We start from the raw sequence: 15622 nt of genomic DNA, 5'->3' as shown, positions 1-15622 counted from the left end.
TTGTTTTGTGTATTAAATGGAGAGAGAATATATAATTTTTATATTCATGTGAGAGGGAATTTTTTCCAAAAAGGGAAATATGACATTTTTTATGAGACAAACTAAAAGGAAAGTGTGACATCTTTTGTGGGACAGACAGAGTTATTATTATCAACTTCGCAAAACAAAGACAAAAAAAAAATCAATCACTTAAGATGGGACGGGGGGAGTTTGAAGTTTTCTACACCAAAATATGATTGAATATATCTATTAAATATGGGGCGTGGATAGTGTACTCTATATTTGGGTTATAAAGTACTCATAGGCTACTACTACTATGAAAAAGAAGAGGGAATGGAGACTACTTTAAATAGAAATCACTCTTTAAGAGTAGGTGGGGTATAATTCAAATTCATCCGTTGGTTGTGCACGGGAATCTCTTTTTGCTATTGAGCCAACCCATTAATTATTTAATTTATCTCTCAGATATTACAAGATTCCAACTTTAAGCAATCATTAAATTTTTTTATTAAAAAATATAGCAAAAAGAATGAAAATCGAAAAAAAAGGGGGCAGCGAATTGAAATCAGAACATTTTTTTAGTGGATTATTTTTTAGTATCTAAACTTTGCCAAAATATTAAATGTAATCTTCGTTCTTCCAAATACCGTCACACATTTTTAGACTTTGTTGTAATATTGTTGAAACGATTTTTATCCTTTTTGAAAATTTTTGTTCAAATGACTCATACTTCTAAAGGGTATTTTCAATTTTCGATTTGAAATAACCTTTTGATATTATGACAAAGTTTAGAAACCAAATACGAAGGTCATTGAAACTACATTTAAAGAATATTACTACATTTAAAGAATATTTCTGTACATGATTTCTTATTTTAAATTAAAAAAATACTTTGAAAATAATATTAATAATTAGTATTTATTAGTATTTTTTATTTTTTTTAATTTGAAGAACATATTAAAACCTGTGTTTTAATTTTATTTATTCAAAGTTAATTTCGTTTAAAATAATGAATCTATTAAATAATTATATATTTTTAATATTACGTATTTAATATGAAAGTGATAAATTAAACCTACATAGCACTCTTATAAAATAAATTATTACAGTACTACAAAACACATTTTTAACAAAATACTACTACGATGGAATAAAATTTATATAGCATTCATAGTTAAATATATAAAATTTACTAAGAGAACCGTGTTTTATTTATATATTCATTTCCTAATATAAAATTTGCTCTTATTTGTTATTTCAATGTATAATATTTTTAAGAGTAAATTACAAATTCAATCCTTGGACAATTAGGTTCTAACATTTCTGATATTGGACAATTTTATAGCATTATTGGTCTCTGGACATGAGGTATAATCATATTGGAGATTGGAGGGACTTATTCTTTTTTATTTTTTATGTTACTCTTAAATTACAGTCAATTATAAAAATGGTCTCTAGATTATAGGTTTATCTCGCTTATATCTTTAAAATTATCTCTAAATATTATTGGACTAAGAGTTTATCTCAAATTTAGTCATTTCGCCATTTTTTGATACGAAAATACCCTTTTGAGCATTTGAGCAATTTGGTCTTTACACTTTTAACATTTTAAATATGATATTATTTCAGTGATGTACTAAATCTGATATTATTTCAAAATTATCATTCTTCTTTCCTTTGTCATCCTTCATTTTGTTTCATTATTTCAATATTAGATTTAATTTTGTAAAATTAAATTTAAATTTTGATTTTAAAATATTAATAAATTTTTTAATTAAAACTATTAATTCATGGACACTATAAATATTGATTAAAACTATTAATTTTTGTTATTTAAAATAATATTCGGCTGAATTGTAGAAGTACAGAAAAATAATATTAATCATGATGTTTTAATAAGAGTGTTGGAATCTATGCCCGGTCAATGAACTTTGACCAATTATAATTTCAACGAGATATTTAATTTTGTGAAATTAAATAATATAGTGTCGATCTACGTTCGGAGTAGATGACCGTGGTATATTTATTTTCTCAAATGCGATTCCCGGTGAGTGAGAAATAATTGATTAAAGTTGTGCAAAATTGCAAACTTAATGAGCTATGAGAGAAGCTTAGGGAATAATTAAAAGAGTTAATTATCCCACATTGGAAGTTACAACCTTATTAAACTAGTATTTAATAAAAAGGATTATTACATGTAATAATTATAGTGGACTAAGATGGGCTGTAAGAGCCCACACGCGCGCACACGCGCGCTGCCCGCCCCGCCGCGAGCCTCGAGCCCGAGCCCGCGCCCGTGTCCTTGTCCTTGGATCTTGGCAATTGGTCTTTGGGCCTGGTCGTGGGCTTGGTGCTTGTAAGCCAACGTGGCTGACACGTGATAGTCCACGTCGTGAACGAATCTAGAAGCTTCTAGACTCGACCTCTCTAGCTCTGAGCGTGTAACGGCTCGTAACGCCCGAACGTTACAGCTCGTAACCGACGACCGTTACGGTCTAGCATTAATGACGGCCATTATGATCGTTGACCCCCTGCAGTGGACCGAGCCTATAAATAGGCTAGTCATTCCATGCATTCTACACACATCAAACACTAGAAAGCATTCTGCATCATAAGCTCTCTCTCTCTCTGCATTGTTCTTCTGTCGAAGCTCTGCCCTCTCCTCCATCCAGTTCGTCGGAGCTCTGTTGATTGCAGTGCTGCTTCATCAGAGACGTAGCCGTTTTATCTTTGGGGACGAAACGCCAATCCGAAGAGCACTACCGGGGCGTATCTCGTCTTGCGGAAAGAGGCCTCCTCGACTCGGCTAATTCCTTTACGATCTATTTGTTTCGAGTTTTCCACTGTAATTTCGTTTCAGTTTCCATTTGTATTTCTTCTTGGGTTGTATTACGCCCGGCTAGTTTATCTATTGTAATCCCTAAATCTCCAACAAAGAGCTATTCTATTTAATCTTCCTTCAGTTGTTATAATTGCTTATGATTAAATATTACTCCCTCTGTCCCATTATAAATGCAACGTTTTCCTTTTTGGGTTGTCCCACTAAAAATGAAACGTTTCCTAAAATGGAAACATCACTCTCTCTACTTTTCCCTCTCTCTTACTTTACTCTCTCTTCATTAACTCACAAAACAATACTTGGATAAAATCCTGTGCCGGAAACCAAATGTTTCATATTTATTGGGACGGAAAGTATGAAGTTAACTAAAATTTTTATATAGAAGTATTTTTGTTGAAATTTTCTAGTTAATTTTGATTGTTTTCAAATTAATAAACAAAAATTGCATTAGTCTTACATTCGACGCATATTTATTTCAGAATAAATCGTGTTATATGATCTATTTATGATTAAAACTATTAAATATTGATTAAAACTAAGACGTCGTCATACCTTATTGATTATATATTAAACACTATCAAATATTGATTTAAACTATTAATTTTTTTATTTAATAATTTTAATAATTAATAAAAATAAAAATAAAAATTTAAAATTTAATTTTATAAAATTAAATCTAATATTGAAATAAAGAAACAAAGTGAAGGATGAAAAAAGGGTAGAAGAATAATAGTAATTTTGAAATAATATCAGATTTAGTACATCACTAAAATAATATCAGATTTAAAATGTTAAAAGTGTAAAAAGACCAAATTGCCCAAATGCTCTAAACGGTATTTTCATTTCAAAAAATGGCAAAATGACCAAATTTGAGATGAACCCTTAGTCTAGGGATGTTTGGCGATATTTTTAAAGTCCAAGACTATGAGCGAGATAAACCCACGGTGTAAAGACATTTTTATAGTTCATTATTCAAAAGGTACTAGCAATGATATTAAATACTTCACCGTTACCTCTTTTGTGTTTTTTTTTTCAGTCAATTTTTAATTTACTTTTCTTAATTGTTACTTCTCTTGTTTCTTCTTTCATTTTTCTTTATTTATTTTTTACTTCTTCTTTTGTATTTTAAAAATATGAATTTGAAATAAAATTAAATTTATTAATCATAAAATATCGATGTATATATATTAGTACTAAAATATATGATTCAAATTAAATTTATTAATCATAAAATATCGATGTATATATATATTAGTACTAAAATATATGATTGTGCTATTATTATTTTATATACCTTTGAATCTAATATTTTAAATAAGCGAGTGATTATTGGATTAAATCCAAAACTATTTGATTTGTACAAAAAATGTCTTATTGACAATAGAATACTAAATATATAGAGTATTTTTCAGCACAATTAAAATCTATACGTCAAAAATAAAAAGGAATTAATTTAATTAGTTGTCGATTTATTTATTTATTAGTAAAAATTTTGGATTTTTATTAATTCAAAAAATAATCATATCATAATGATATAACATTATAAGAAAAGTAAATATATAGAGTATTTTTCAGCACAATTAAAATCTATTACATCAAAGATAAAAGGAATAATTTAAATAGTTGTCGGTTTATCTATTTATTAGTAATCTTTTTGGATTTTTATTATTTCAAAAAATAAAGGGCTTGAATAAACTAGAAGAAGATGGATTGTTGCAATTAATTTATTTCAAATTTGTATATAACCAAAAACTGAAAAAAAGCGCGTGAATAAACTAGAAGAAGATGGATTGTTGCAATTAATTTATTTCAAATTTGAAAAAATTTATTTCAAATTTGTATATAACCAAAAACTGAAAAAAAAAGCGCGTGAATAAACTAGAAGAAGATGGATTGTTGCAATTAATTTATTTCAAATTTGTGTATAACCAAAAACTGAAAAAATTTATTTCAAATTTGTATATAACCAAAAACTGAAAAAAAAGTGCCCACCGTGGGGCTCTAACCCAGCCTTGCGTTCTATCGAATTTGTATATCATCATTACATAACTCTCAGCTAGCAAAGAACATTGGAGCGGTCCAAACCAAAAGCCCAGTCTCACCCTCTCAACTTAAAAGACCATTGTTCAATTCCCACACAACTATTAACAGCTTTTAACCTCTCTTTTCAAAAGCCAGTGTTCTTTAGCATGTTAAACATTTAGCAACTGACTAATTGAACGAAGAAATACATTTAAGAAGAATCTTTCGTTATAAATCGGAGAGAGTATAACATACTTGGGCCTCCTACACTTATTAAATATATAAAACCCTTTCCGGGTATACGATATTAGGGCCCGTGCTTAATGTATAATGAACTAAACTTTATTAATAGCCCAAATTCAAATTTTGCATAGATTACTTATTTCACTCTGCAATGTTTAGTCTTCACAAATTTGACCCAATCTAAGATAGAGCTATTCTATATTTCCGGAAGGCTTATCAAGTCATTTTAATGTTTCTCATGCTTAGGCCATTCAGAATAAGGCCGTAATTTGCGGCTCTATCGCCGCTCTGAAAAAATTCCGGCCATCAGAAAAACAGCCGCAATCATTACGGACCTGATTTTGGGGCTGTTTTTCCGGCCTTATTGCGACTCTGGAAATTCCGGGGCCTTTGATATTCATTTTATTTTTTAAAAAGTTTAAATATAGTTCACACTTTCTCTATAACTACCTCACTTCATAATCCCATCATTCCTCTCTTTTCTATTCTACATTCTCTATCTACACTCCACTAAAATGAATCATGGTGGTCGCCCAACGATTTCCAACGATGGTCACGCAATGTATACCGGTGTTCACCCAACGGTGGTCCCCTAGTGAGAGCCATGGCTCGGGCTGCTCAAAATGTCTTTGCATTTTTAGTCAGCCTGTAGAATGGATCCGAAAGATTCTGACTCATGGAATCGTTATCAGCCGATAATGACCCAAGAAATGGATTCCCCATGAAAACACGACTCTAGGATCAACCTCATCGACGATTTCCCGATCAACACAAACTACTATAAGATTTCGGACATGGAGCCATCAACTGATGTAGCGCTACCATCCCCTTCGGAGGTGCATACCGGTTCACGCGCAAGGGGGAAGGGCAAAGCCAAGGGCCGGGGTGGGGGAGGGGAAGTATACCTTAGAGGAGACGATCTTGGTGGGTAAGTGTTACGTTGACATTTCCAATGATCCGGTGACCACAAACAAGTAGAATGTCAACAAATTCTAGATATGAATCTCGGAGACGGACAACCTCCGGTTCAAGCTCGACTGGCATGCTTTGCGAACAGTATCACCTCTGCAAGTATTGGGGCCAACTTCAAGCAGAGGTGTCCAAATTTGCCGCCATATATAAAAACAACCAATTTGGACTTTAACGTGATACTCCTTCCATCATAACTAAATTGAGTCGTATTCTTCTTTATGATGTTCCAACTAAGTTGAGTCATTTTCTTTTTAAAAAAAAAACAAACATCCAATCACTCTTACTTTATTTCACTATCTACTTTATACTCTCTATCTTTCTTACTTAATTCATCTTTCCTACTCCTTCTAACCCAAGGAAGATGACCCCTTCTTTGAGTGACACGGATTTTTATGCATTTTTATTTTGTGTGTTTGGTGGAGGGAGTAAAGTAAGCCATCCATTCTACTAATTCATTCTATTCACATTTTATTACTCCCCCCGTCTCCTATTAGGAGTCACACTTTGACTGGGCACGAGTTTTAAGAAATGTAAAGAAAAGTTGGTTGAAAAAGTTAGTGGAATGTGGAATCCATTTTTTTATATTGGTTTTATAATAAAATGTGAGTGAATTGAGTTAGTGGAATGTGGAATCCATTTTTTTATATTGGTTTTATAATAAAATGTGAGTGAATTGAGTTAGTGGAATGTGGGACCTACTTACCATTTATGGTAAAAATGAAGTGTGACTCTTAATTGGGGACGAACCGAAATGGAAAAGTGTGACTCTTAATAGGGGACGGAGGGAGTATAAAACTAATACTCCCTCTGTCTCATCTCAAGTAATTGACTGCTTTTCGGCACGTGTTTGAGGAAAATGATAGTAATAAATAGTTAAAGTGGAGAGAGAGACAAATAATTAATAGAATAATGTATATACGACTCTCTCATATATTATTCCATCTCTTATTATATTTTCTTTCCACATTAACTATTTATTATCATTTTGGCAAAACAACGGCCAAAAGGAAATCAATTACTTGAGCTGAGACAGAGGGAGTATATAAAAGTAGGATCCACAATCTACTAAATTTTAATGTTCGCTTTTATTTACAAAATCAAATAATTTCTTAAAATTCGAGTGGGTCAAATATGAGACATTTAATCATGGACGGATGTAGTAGTTTTTATATATTGTGTTTTTAATTTTATGTTATTTTGCAAAAAAATAAATATTCCTACTAAAATATTTGAAAAAATGGTGAACTAAGTTGTGGCTAAAAATTAGGCCCTCTTATTGTTATTGCATATATTGTGTGGCTGAGATTAAAAATGGCGACCTGAAAGGAAAAAAAGCTAGATTATATAACTGAAAATAAGGTTGAAAATCAAGGTATTATTGTGGATGCCTTAGGTTAGGTTAGGTTATATTGATAAGGGTTTTGGATATAATTACGATTACCCACCAAAAATTAACATTTTCTTTTACTTTCCCATTTTAACTTTTGCTTTTTGTCTGTTGCTATCATATATTCCCATTATATTCGAACTACGTCGAGCCATCGGAGATACTACTACGGCCCTTGCCTTTATCAAGGGTCTCATTTTTGTTCTTTATTACTGTAGTGCTTTTTCAATAGTAGGTATTTAGCCATATAAAAATGACCATTTCCACTAAGTTTATTCTTTCATAGAGGTTCCCATTAATTAATCAACCAAAGGTATTTATTTAAAAAAATGATAAGAATCTAAGTAGAACATAATCCAGGTGAAATATAATTTTAAAGTCAATTTAATTTTAAGTGACTTTAAGTATCTCCAAGAAGAGAGGGTCTCCAAGGAGAGAGGGTACATAGAAAAGGTATATTATGTATTTACCTTCTTAAAAAGTGAAATATACCCTTTTAAAAAGTAACACATTCCAAAGGGAAAAGGCATATAAAAAGGTAAGTTATTTTTTAAAAATAAAATAATAGTACAAAATACATTAAAAAATATAAAGTGTAATACCTTCTCAAATACCTCTCCCCTAAGGGTTTTCCATGAAAAGAAGGCAAATATGATAGCTATAAGATTTTACCTCTCAATGCCATTGATGGAGAGATAAAGATACATCTTCAAAATGGGAAAAAGGTGTAATACATTCTCAAATACCTCTTTCCTTTGGAGAATGATTTTTCATAAAAAAGAGATAAATATGGTAGTTATATTAATTTACCTCTACATTTGTTTTTCCCCTTGAAGATGCTCTAACTAAGTGTTGCTAACAGTCCATTGTGAAAAACATCACCTATTAATAAATGAGGTAAAATCATTTGATAGAACTCATCTCACGAATGACCCTACCAATGTAATGAATGTGTATGACTTAAAATGTATCAAAATTGATTAGAAGAAGATTTTTCAAAGCAATTTAGCTTTCTTGTCTGGCTGATCAGAAACTGGAGTTTATCGACGAATTCTTGACAGAAAACACATTGCTAAATGATACTCCCTCTGTCCGCCATTAGGAGTCCCAGTTACTTTTGCGTACTCATTTTATAAAAATGATAATAAATAGTTAAAGTGCAAAAATGGTAAAGTTAGAGGGAGAATAATGTTGATAAGAGTCTTCTAAACATTATTCTCCCTCTTACTTTATCATTTCTCCATTTTAACTATTTATTATAATTTTTACAAAATGAGTGCACAAAAATAATCGGGACTCCTAATGGCGGAAGAAGGGAGTAAATCACAGACCGAGTTTGGTGGGAAAATGACACGTTGAAAATACTTATCAACTGATCACCAAAAATCTGCAGTTACTGATTCCGTTTATAGTCACTTCATCTTAAATTTGATAAGTATGAGATTTATAAAACCGTACTGCACCTCACCTATATTTTGATTATTTATGTCTACGAGTTTTTAAAATATGTAAACGCTCTAAAAATTTGCAATCATAATTAAATACTCCCTCCGTTCTACAGTAACAGATGCATTTCATTTTGCACACTCATTTTGAAAAAATAATTATAAATAGTTAAAGTGGAAAAAAAGTAAAGTAAGAGATAGAATATTGTAAATAAGACTCTTCTCTACATTATTCTCTCTTTTACTTTACTTTGTCTCCACTTTAACTATTCAATATCATGTTTTTAAAATGAATGCAGAAAATGAAATGTCTCTATTACTGTGGAACGGAGGGAGTGGTTACTAATAAAAAATAAATATTCAATTATAAAGTTTGTAAAAGCGATCGAACATAAACAATAAACCACAAGAAACACCAAGAAATAACGTGGTTCGGCCGTAGCCTACGTCCACGGACGGAGAAGATGGTGTTGTATTGATCTTAATCGGGGATGAAGTTACAAATGGAAACAACTAGCTCTAGATTACAACAAGAAGAACATTCAACTCTCTTTACTCGCTTCTCTCTGAATCACAGAGACGAGAACTCGCAAAACATGGATGAAACTCTCCTTTCTCTCTCGTGTATAATCTCTCGGATGCTATCTTGAATCTGATCTTCAGCTCTCACACACTTTGTATATGTACTAGTGTGTGTGTGCGTGCGGTTACTCCAACACAAAAACAGCTCAGCTCCTTTGAGCTCAAACCGTTACAACCACCAAAACAGAGTCAACAAAAATATCCAACGGCTAGTTATTATTTGAAAAGTTCTTGGCTTCTTTATTCTTGATTAGCCAAATATCAACAAATCCTCCACCTGAATGATCAAGAATCTCCACACACCAAATCTCCATCAACAACTCCTGAGACACTAGTTTCGGACCACCCCCACCAAATCCAAGCAATGGTTGAACTTGGACTTTGGTAGAGCCTTTGTGAGCATGTCTGCAGCATTATGCTCTGTACTGACCTTCTCCACCCTAACCTTCCCCTTGTCTATCTCATCCCGGATAAAATGCAACCTCACATCAATATGTTTGCTGCGTTCATGGAAAGTATGATGTCTTGCCATAGCACTGCTGCTATCACACTTCACTGCTACACTTTCTTGTCTCACTCCAAAATCACCAGCAATTCCCTTCAACCAGTGACTCTCCTTTACTGCCTCAGTTAAAGAGATATACTCAGCCTTTGTTGTTGATAATGCCACAACAGACTGAAGACTTGACTTCCAACTCACAGCTGAACTGAATAATGTGAATATGTATCCAGATTGGGACCTTCTGTTATCTAGATTTGCTGCATAATCTGAATCACAAAATCCAATCAATGTATCTTCTTCACCCATGTCTTCTGATCTAAACAATATTCCCAGATCATCATGACTCTTCAAATATCTGAGAATGTATTTTAGAGCCAACCAATGATCCTTTCCAGCACATGACATATATCTGCTTGCTACACTGATAGCATGTGCAATATCTGGTCTAGTACATATCATCATGTACATTATACTTCCAACTATGTTGGCATAGGGAATCTTACTCATCTCCCTCTCTTCTGCCTCACTCTTTGGACACTGATCCTTAGACAGTTTAAACTGCTGTGAGATTGGAACTGAGGCTCCTTTGCTGCCATCAATTTGGAACTTCTGTATAACTTTTCTTATGTAATCTTTCTGAGACAGCCACAAACTTTTCTTTTCCCTATTCCTCTGTATGTCCATGCCCAGTATTCTATGAGCACTGCCAAGATCCTTTATCTCAAAACCATCAGCCAGCATCTGCTTTACTCTCTGTACTTCTCTTTATCTGGGCTAGATATCAAGATGTCATCAACATACAGCAGTAGATACACCACACTTGCTTCATTTCTATTTTTGAAATAGACACAGCTGTCATACTCAGATTTTTCAAACCCCATTTTCTCCATGTGTTGATCAAGCTTTATATGCCACTGCCTACTGGCTTGTTTCAAGCCATACAAACTTTTCTTCAATATGCAAACTTTATCCTCACTTCCATGCATCATGAACCCTTCAGGCTGATCCATATATATGGTTTCCTTTAGGTCTCCATGCAAAAAGGCCGTCTTGACATCCAACTGCTCCAACTCCCAATCTCTCTGAGCAGCCACTGCTAACAAGACTCTGATTGAAGCATGTTTTACCACGGGAGAGAAAACCTCATTGTAGTCAAACCCTCTTCTTGAGTAAACCCTCTTGCTACTAATCTTGCCTTAAACCTGATCTTGTTTCCAGCCTCCACCTTCTTCTTAAATATCCACTTACAACTGACTGGTTTCTGATCTTTTGGCCTCTTGACAAGCACCCAAGTTTTGTTCTTCATCAGAGAGTCTATCTCCTCAATCATTGCATTCATCCATTGTTTGCTTTATTTAGACTTCATGGCCTCTTGGAAGTTTGATGGTTCAACATACTCTATCTTTTCTGCTACACATAATGCATACAACAGATACTCAGCCTCACTGTACCTAGAAGAAGGCTTAGGGATCCTTCTTGCTCTATCTCTGGTCAGCATATAATCATTTAGCTCCTGCTGAACAACTCCTGGCTCCTCTGCATTACCACCTAATCCTTCCTCATCAAGAATTGGTGCTTCTTGTTCAGCCACTTGCTGCCCAGCCATATATGATGCTCAGAGTCAGAAATTTCACCTTCCTCAAAAGCCTCCACCTGAGCTGATCTCTCAGGTTCCAAGAGCTCCATCTGCACTGTCCCATCATACTCAGAATTCACCTTCTCTTTAACTGATTCCTTGCTGGCCAGTGCCTTTTACAGGAAAGGCATTCTACTTTCTTCAAACTGCACATCTCTGGAAATGATAACCTTTTGATTTCCTGGCTCTACACACCACAACCTGAACCCCTTAACTCCCTTCTGGTAGACAATCATAACACATCTCAGAGCCCTTGCCTCAAGCTTGCTTTATCTGACATGAGCATATGCCATGCAATTAAAAATTCTCAGATTTGAATAATCCACATTTCTTCCATACCACTTCTGATCTGGAGTCTCAAAGGCTATTGCAGATGAGGGGCTTCTATTTATGAGAGTTGCAGCCATGCTCACTGCCTCTCCCCATAATCTTTTAGGCATTCCAGAACCAAACAACATGCACCTAACCCTTTCCAATATAGTCCAATTCATACGTTCAACAACACCATTTTGTTGTGGATTAGATGGAGCTGTCCTTTGCCTTCTCATTCATTTCTCCTTACAGAAAGAATCAAATTCTCTGCTCAGAAATTCTAATCCATTATCAGTCCTCAAACATCTAAGAGATCCTCCTTTTTCAACCTCAACCTCTCTGCACCACTCCTTAAACCTCACAAAAGCCTCTGACTTTTCCTTTAATATGAAGACCCAGAGCTTTCTAGAGAAATCATCAATGATGGACAAGAAGTACTTACCTCCACCTATGGTGACTAGAGTGGCAGGCCCCCAAAGGTCACTATGGGCATAGTCCAAAGGGGCTGTGGAACTGTGAATGCCCTTTGGGTATGGGAGCTTCTTGCTTTTCCCCAACACACATTGCTCACATAATCCCAGTTGCTCACTCGGATCATCTATGCAGATCAGATTTCTCTTCATTAGTTCTTTGATTCCAGCCTCACCCAAATTTCCCAGCCTAAGATGCCATGTTTTTAAACTTAAGCTCTGAGTTGTATTCACAGCACCAGTGATCACAGATGCCTTCAGATAATACAAGCTCCTTTTTCTTTCAGCCAACATGATCACCTCTCCACCTTTCATTATGTTCATAACTCCATCAGAGAGAACACAAGTATAACCAGAAGCATCTAAAACTCCTACACAAATTAAATTTCTCTTGATTTCTGGAATATACCTCACACCAGTGAGCGACCTTATAGCTCCATTGTGAAGTCTGAATCTAATGCTTCCTATGCCTCTGATTCTGCATATCTTGTTATTACCCAATAAAACTAATCCAGCTGCTTCATCCATATCAGTGAACCAGCTCTTGATTGGACACACATGGAAACTACAACCAGAATCCACTATCCAAGGGAACTCCTCATAGCTGTCAGAAACATTCAGAGCCTTGGGGATTTCCAACTCTTCTGCAAAATCAGTAGTGTTCTTCCCATTCTCTTCTTCAGCTTGCTTCTTCTTCCATGAGAAGCAATTCTTCTTCAAGTGGCCTGGCTTTTTGAAATAGTGGCATGATCTAGTCTCCTTTTCTTGATCTTGTCCTGCCTTTTGAGGGTATGGTTGCTTGGATCCAGCACCTTTCTTCTTGAATCCCTTCTTTCCTTTTGCATTCTTGACCACAAGACTCTCTGCCACTGGATCTGAGTGTCCTTTGCTTCCTTGCTTCTGAAGCTCCTTGGATTTCAGGGCTGACTGCACTTCTTCCATTGTTATGGAGGTTTCCCTCCCATAGAGCATTGCATCTTTCAGCTGCTCAAAAGATCTTGGCAAAGTATTTAACAATATTATTGCCTTGTCCTCATCCTCGAGCTTCACATCAATATTCTCAAGATCATCGATGATCTTGTTGAACATATCAAGCTGTTCCTTTATGCTCCTCTCATCAACAATCTTGAAAGAATACAGCCTCTGCTTGACATACAAACGATTTGCAAGGGACTTAGTCATGTATAATGACTCTAATTTGGTCCAGAGATCCCAGCCGCGGTTGTCTCTCTTGCAACCTCTCTTAAAACTTTATCCCCCAAATTCAGAATAATTGGACTATGCGCTCTCTCAAAGATCTCATCCCTTTTTGCCTTTTCTTTGGGATCAAGCTCCTCAGCTGCCTTCGTTTTGTCTTCACCCTTCAAAGCCTCGGCTAGCCCCTGCTGCACCAGCATGGCCCTCATCTTCAAACGCCAAAGACCAAAATCATTTTTTCCTGAGAATTTCTCAGCCTCGAATCTGGATATCGACATCTCTTCTTCCTTGCGCGATTATGCCTCTCTTCCCACAGACGGCGCCACGTTGTAAAAGCGATCGAACAAGAAACAATAAACCACAAGGAACACCAAGAAATAACGTGGTTCGGCCGTAGCCTACGTCCACGGACGGAGAAGATGGTGTTGTATTGATCTTAATCGGGGATGAAGTTACAAATGGAAACAACTAGCTCTAGATTACAACAAGAAGAACATTCAACTCTCTTTACTCGCTTCTCTCTGAATCACAGAGACGAGAACTCGCAAAACATGGATGAAACTCTCCTTTCTCTCTCGTGTATAATCTCTCGGATGCTATCTTGAATCTGATCTTCAGCTCTCACACACTTTGTATATGTACTAGTGTGTGTGTGCGTGCGGTTACTCCAACACAACAACAGCTCAGCTCCTTTGAGCTCAAACCGTTACAACCACCAAAACAGAGTCAATAAAAATATCCAACGGCTAGTTATTATTTGAAAAATTCTTGGTTTCTTCATTCTTGATTAGCCAAATATCAACAAAGTTAGTACTCCGTATGATTGTTGTCGAAGGCTACAACTGTAGAGCTATTGGTTTAGCCAAAATGGGTATATAACTCAACTCATAAATATTGATGGAGGATTTTGAAGTTGAAATAGTAGAGCTAATAAAATATTTGATTCTGACCGTATATATGTATTAGAATATAGTCAGATCTCAAATTTGTCTCTTGAGGTTGTTTGATAAGCCCAGGTCATTCATTTTATTATATTTTGAGAGAATTTGGCAGGTGTCAGACACCAATAGGTGTGATCTAATAAGAACTTTTATTATATACATTTAAAATTCAATGTTTCAAGTGTTCAACCTAGGAACTTTAATGATGACAACGTCAGTTTAGAAAAATGAAGGTGCAACGATCTGTTTATGAGGATTTTGAAATAAACATATAGAAAAGTCAAATATTGTAAAAACTCAAACCACCACTGAGAGACTTGTAATGGGGGTTTTGATAATTACTTGCTAATCAAATCTTCAAATGCTCACTAATGAAGCTTCAAAAAGTCAAACGTATAATAGTCCAGCATTAAAAGTCGTCTTCATTAAACTTCGTCAGCTGCACCACTACATTCTTAGTGCTATGTTTTTAATAAGAATAATAGTCATAATTATTTTGTTCTCAAATAATAATAATATTATTACAAGATAAAATATAACTTATTTAGGATTCATTTATATACTGTACTATATTAGTGTATCATTTTGTAGTGTATAATTTTTATTTGTATTCTAGGAAGTATGCAACAGTGACATTATATATTGGGGTACATGATTTAGATTTATTACAAGAAATGCAAAACTGAATAATGAAATTATAATATTTAATGAAGGAGCAAACTAACTTGAAATAATTTTTCGCATTTGAGTTAAATTTATTATAATAAACTCACTCCTTAGCCCATCCCATTGAAAAAGAGATATTCGGGATGACACGCGAATTAATGTATAATTGGTAAAGTATAAGAAATGAAGAGAATGATAGTTAAAATAGTGTTAGTGAAACCCACATTATTATTAGTGTTTAATGTTGGACCATAGTGGTATAAGTTGTAAATAAATTGATATATACAATTAATGAGTTGGGAAAAACTTTTCATAAAAGGAAATTTGATATTTTTATAGGACCACTGGAAAAGGAAAGTGTCCATATTTTTATGAAACGAAGAAATATTCAGTTTGTTATATAACTAA

The sequence above is a fragment of the Salvia hispanica genome, chromosome 6 (assembly GCF_029641045.1).
Source record: "Salvia hispanica isolate PSC_SH4W2 chromosome 6, Shi_PSC_v1, whole genome shotgun sequence".
Classification (NCBI taxonomy): Eukaryota; Viridiplantae; Streptophyta; class Magnoliopsida; order Lamiales; family Lamiaceae; genus Salvia; species Salvia hispanica.
This window is presented reverse-complemented; position numbering follows the sequence as displayed.